Below are 6,264 nucleotides of genomic sequence, written 5' to 3' on the forward strand. Positions count from 1 at the left end.
GAAGTTCGGCGAAACACGATAAATTTCGGCAAACTTGGGCATATATTAGGCATGTTCGCTGGTTTTCATTACATAGCAAAATAGATAATAACTAAACTAAAAGAGAAACTGGCTGAACGCCGAGTAATCGCCATCGTCGCCGCCATCGTCACCGCCGTCGTCGGACTTCTCCTCCTTGACGCGGCCGTCCCTGGTGCACCCCTGACCGGCGTCGCTAACGCGGGCTGGTGGCGGTGGCGCGTCGTCGTCGTCGCTGTCGCAGATGACGACGACCCCGCCTTCGTCGCGGCCGCGTCGGCGCTCCGCGAAGCGGCGCAGGGCGGCGCACTGGCGCTCCTTCGCCTTCTCCAGGCGCTCCTTCTCCATCGCTATGGAGTTCCAGGGCCGCGTCGTCGTTGTCGAGCTCCGTCTTCACCGGCGCGGCCGGCTCCGTCTTCGCCGGCGCGAGCCCCGGCTCCATCTTTGGCTTGACGAAGCACGGAGGAGGAGCCGACGAGGAGGCGCGCCGGCCGCCCTCATTGATGACGATGCCGGCGTTGCGAGTGCACCGGCCGAGCGGCGTCTCCGCCGCAGGCTCGGCCTTGATGCCGAGCAGGGCCGGAGCACCGGAGGAGTGAGAGGAAGAGCGCGAGGAGGAAGAAGAGGAGGAGGACCCGAACCTCCTTGGCGCCCATGGCCCGGCGTGTCGGTGGTGCGGCGGGGCGGCCGCCCTCGCCGGGTACGCCAATGGCGGGTTGTTGCCGCCCTCGAGGTGCGTCTGCACGCCCTGGAGTGCGCGGCCGGGGACGCCCCACCATAGGTGGCGCCCCTCACTGTTCTTCTGGCCACCGACCACCGGCGCGTCGTTGGTGGACGCCAACCGCTGCCGCTGGCGGCGCTCGAAGTACGCTGCCCAAGCCGCGTGGTTGTCGGTGGCGTACTGGGGGAGGGAGAGCTGGGCGTCGGTGAGGGAGGCCCGGACGACCTTGACCTCCTCGGCGAAGGAGTTTGGCTTGGCCACGGCATCGGGCAAGGGGGGAACGGGCACTCTCCTGTCGCTGAGCCTCCACCCCGTCGGCCCGGCGCGCATGTCCGGCGGCGCCGGGATGTTCGCCTGGAACAGGAGCCAGGACTCCTCTTCGCGCAGCGAACAGCGGCCGAAGCCGTTGGCCGCCGCCTGGTCTCCGGGGAAACGTTCTGCCATGGCAACGGGCTCGGGAGAGTTAGAGAGGGAGAGGAAGGGGCTGGGCGGCGGCGCTCGGGAGAGGTAGAGGGAGGGACTGGGCGGCGGCGAGGGGCGGGGCTGGTGTGGGCACAGGCGAGTGAGGCCACCGGCAATATAGCCGCGCCGCGCCCGTGTGAACGCGTGCGAGGGAGGGGAGGCGTCGGCTCGCCGTCCCGTGACGCGCCGCCCGTGAGGAATCAATGGCAAGGCTGACCGGCGGCAGCCTTGCCATTGATTCCCCACGGGAACCGAGGCCGTTGGAGGAAGACGAGGCGCCGTATCGCTGACGCAGCTGGCCCGCGGCTTTTTCGCGCCAAAACAGCTCGCCCCGGCGCCCCCAGCGCGCCGGGTTCGGCCTGGGTCCGCCGGCACTGTTTTCGGCCCAGCCCGACGCAAATCGGGCTCCTGGGGGCGCGACTGGGCCATTTTTTCGGCGCCGGCACGAGAAAATTGCCTGAGGAGGCCTTCCTGGGGGCGCGGCTGGAGATGCTCTTACCCTCTCTTGATCCCCACTCACCCCAGCCGCGATCTCTCCACATCTCCTTCCACCCGACGACGATGGACACTGGCTGTTGGAGATATAACTATTGGGTATAAACCGCCCAGGAGGGGCCGGGTTATACCACTGATGGCTTACCAACGAAGATGATAGATCATACGAGCCGGACGACGACCCAAGACCCAGAGGTGATTTAGGACTAGGAGGATGAACCGCCATGTATGTATAGCTTGTATTGTAAGGCAAGTGTAATTAGTCACCGAGGTAGACACGTTGTGTATGAGCCGGCCGGGACTCTATGAACCGCTGGGCATCTACCTATGTATATAAAGGGACGACCCGACAGCGGTTTAGGGCAAGAAACAAGAGATCGAAAGCTAGGTCAAGCGTATTCGCTCCCTGGTAATCAAAACCTAAGCAATACCACCTCAAACTGGATTAGGCCTTTACCTTCACCGCAAGGGGCCTAACCAGTATAAACTCCCTGTGTCCTTTGTCCCGTTTAACCCCTTTAAGCTAACCTAGTTGCGATGGCTCCACGACTAAGTCCATCCGCTAGGACATCTGCCGTGACAATTCCACGGCTCTGGCGACAATGACTTCTCACGCCTCCCCAACAAGCTATTGCTCTGGATGCTCCCACTACTAGGGCCGCGCTACTACTAGGGCGTTGCAGCTAACTGAAGGAAATATGCCCTAGAGGCAATAATAAAGTTATTATTTATTTCCTTATATCATGATAAATGTTTATTATTCATGCTAGAATTGTATTAACCGGAAACATAATACATGTGTGAATACATAGACAAACAGAGTGTCACTAGTATGCCTCTACTTGACTAGCTCGTTAATCAAAGATGGTTATGTTTCCTAACCATAAACAAAGAGTTGTTATTTGATTAACGAGATCACATCATTAGGTGAATGATCTGATTGACATGACCCATTCCATTAGCTTAGCACCCGGTCGTTTAGTATGTTGCTATTGCTTTCTTCATGACTTATACATGTTCCTATGACTATGAGATTATGCAACTCCCGTTTGCCGGAGGAACACTTTGTGTGCTACCAAACATCACAACGTAAATGGGTGATTATAAAGGTGCTCTACAGGTGTCTCCAAAGGTACATGTTGGGTTGGCGTATTTCGAGATTAGGATTTGTCACTCCGATTGTCGGAGAGGTATCTCTGGGCCCTCTCAGTAATGCACATCACATAAGCCTTGCAAGCATTGCAACTAATGAGTTAGTTGCGAGATGATGCATTACAGAACGAGTAAAGAGACTTGTCGGTAACGAGATTGAACTAGGTATTGGATACCGACGATTGAATCTCGGGCAAGTAACATACCGATGACAAAGGGAACAATGTATGTTGTTACGCGGTCTGACCGATAAAGATCTTCGTAGAATATGTAGGAGCCAATATGGGCATCCAGGTCCCGCTATTGGTTATTGACCGGAGATTTGTCTCAGTCATGTCTACATTGTTCTCGAACCGTAGGGTCCGCACGCTTAACGTTACGATGACAGTTATTATGAGTTTATGCATTTTGATGTACCGAAGTTAGTTCGGAGTCCCGGATGTGATCACGGACATGACGAGGAGTCTCGAAATGGTCGAGACATAAAGATTGATATATTGGATGGCTATATTCGGACGCCGGAATTGTTCCGGGTGATTTCGGAGAAAACCGGAGTGCCGGAGGGGTTACCGGAACCCCCCGGGGAAGTAATGGGCCTTATTGGGCCTGAGGGGAGAGAGAGGGCAGCAGCCCAGGAGGTGGCGCGCCCCCCCTCATGGGGAGTCCTAATAGGACTAGGAGGGGGCGCGCGGCCCCCCTTTCCCTCTCCCTCTCCCTCTCTTTCCTTCCCCCTCCCTACTCCTAGTTGGACTAGGAAAGGGGAGTCCTACTCCCACTAGGAGAAGGACTCCCCCCTCTCTCCTTGGCGCACCAAGGGCTGGCCGGCCTCCCCCTTGCTCCTTTATATACGGGGGTAGGGGGGCACCCTAGAACACACAAGTTGATCTTCGTGTTCGTTCCTTAGCCGTGTGCGGTGCCCCCCCTCCACCATATTCCACCTCGGTCATATCGTTGTAGTGCTTAGGCGAAGCCCTGCGTCGGTAGAACATCATCATCGTCACCACGCCGTTGTGCTGACGGAACTCATCCCCAAAGCTTTGCTGGATCGGAGCCCGGGGAGCGTCATCGAGCTATACGTGTGCTAAGAACTCGGAGGCGCTGGAGTAACGGTGCTTGGATCGGTCGGATCGGGAAGACGTACGACTACTTCCTCTACGTTGCGTCAACGCTTCCGCTTCGGTCTACGAGGGTACGTAGACAACACTCCCCCCTCTCGTTGCTATGCATCACCATGATCTTGCGTGTGCGTAGGAATTTTTTTGAAATTACTACGTTCCCCAACAGTGGTATCAGAGCCTAGGTTTTATGGTTTGATGTTATATGCACGAGTAGAACACAAGTGAGTTGTGGGCGATAGAAGTCATACTGCCTACCAGCATGTCATACTTTGGTTCGGCGGTATTGTTGGATGAAGCGGCCCAGACCGACATTACGTGTACGCTTATGCGAGACCGGTTCTCCCAACGTGCTTTGCACAAAGGTGGCTTGCGGGTGACTGTTTCTCCAACTTTAGTTGAACCGAGTGTGGCTACGCCTGGTCCTTGCGAAGGTTAAAACGGCATCAACTTGACAAACTGTCGTTGTGGTTTTGATGCGTAGGTAAGATTGGTTCTTGCTTAAGCCCGTAGCAGCCACGTAAAACTTGCAACAACAAAGTAGAGGACGTCTAACTTGTTTTTGCAGGGCATGTTGTGATGTGATATGGTCAAGACATGATGCTAAATTTTATTGTATGAGATGATCATGTTTTGTAACCGAGTTATTGGCAACTGGCAGGAGCCATATGGTTGTCGCTTTATTGTATGCAATGCAATCGTGATGTAATGCTTTACTTTATCACTAAGCGGTAGCGATAGTCGTGGAAGCATAAGATTGGCGAGACGACAACGATGCTACGATGGAGATCAAGGTGTCGCGCCGGTGACGATGGTAATCATGACGGTGCTTCGGAGATGGAGATCACAGGCACAAGATGATGATGGCCATATCATATCACTTATATTGATTGCATGTGATGTTTATCTTTTATGCATCTTATCTTGCTTTGATTGACGGTAGCATTATAAGATGATCTCTCACAAAAATTATCAAGAAGTGTTCTCCCTGAGTATGCACCGTTGCCAAAGTTCGTCGTGCCCAGACACCACGTGATGATCGGGTGTGATAAGCTCTACGTCCATCTACAACGGGTGCAAGCCAGTTTTGCACACGCAGAATACTCAGGTTAAACTTGACGAGCCTAGCATATGCAGATATGGCCTCGGAACACGGAGACCGAAAGGTCGAGCGTGAATCATATAGTAGATATGATCAACATAATGATGTTCACCATTGAAAACTAATCCATTTCACATGATGATCGGTTATGGTTTAGTTGATTTGGATCACGTGATCACTTAGAGGATTAGAGGGATGTCTATCTAAGTGGGAGTTCTTTAAGTAATTTGATTAATTGAACTTAAATTTATAATGAACTTAGTACCTGATAGTATCTTGCTTATGTATGTTTGATTGTAGATAGATGGCCCGTGCTATTGTTCCGTTGAATTTTAATGCGTTCCTTGAGAAAGCAAAGTTGAAAGATGATGGTAGCAATTACACGGACTGGGTCCGTAACTTGAGGATTATCCTCATTGCTGCACAGAAGAATTACGTCCTGGAAGCACCGCTGGGTGCCAGGCCTGCTGCTGGAGCAACACCAGATGTTATGAACGTCTGGCAGAGCAAAGCTGATGACTACTCGATAGTTCAGTGTGCCATGCTTTACGGTTTAGAATCGGGACTTCAACGACGTTTTGAACGTCATGGAGCATATGAGATGTTCCAGGAGTTGAAGTTAATATTTCAAGCAAATGCCCGGATTGAGAGATATGAAGTCTCCAATAAGTTCTATAGCTGCAAGATGGAGGAGAACAGTTCTGTCAGTGAGCATATACTCAAAATGTCTGGGTATAATAATCACTTGATTCAGATGGGAGTTAATCTTCCAGATGATTGCGTCATTGACAGAATTCTCCAATCACTGCCACCAAGCTACAAGAGCTTCGTGATGAACTATAATATGCAAGGGATGAATAAGACAATTTCCGAGCTCTTCGCAATGCTGAAAGCTGCGGAGGTAGAAATCAAGAAGGAGCATCAAGTGTTGATGGTCAACAAGACCACTAGTTTCAAGAAAAAGGGCAAAGGGAAGAAGAAGGGGAACTTCAAGAAGAATGGCAAGCAAGTTGCTTCTCAAGAGAAGAAACCCAAGTCTGGACCTAAGCCTGACACTGAGTGCTTCTACTACAAGCAGACTGGTCACTGGAAGCGGAACTGCCCCAAGTATTTGGCGGATAAGAAGGATGGCAAGGTGAACAAAGGTATATGTGATATACATGTTATTGATGTGTACCTTACTAGAGCTCGCAGTAGCA

Source organism: Triticum dicoccoides, chromosome 2A (assembly GCF_002162155.2).
Source record: "Triticum dicoccoides isolate Atlit2015 ecotype Zavitan chromosome 2A, WEW_v2.0, whole genome shotgun sequence".
NCBI lineage: Eukaryota > Viridiplantae > Streptophyta > Magnoliopsida > Poales > Poaceae > Triticum > Triticum dicoccoides.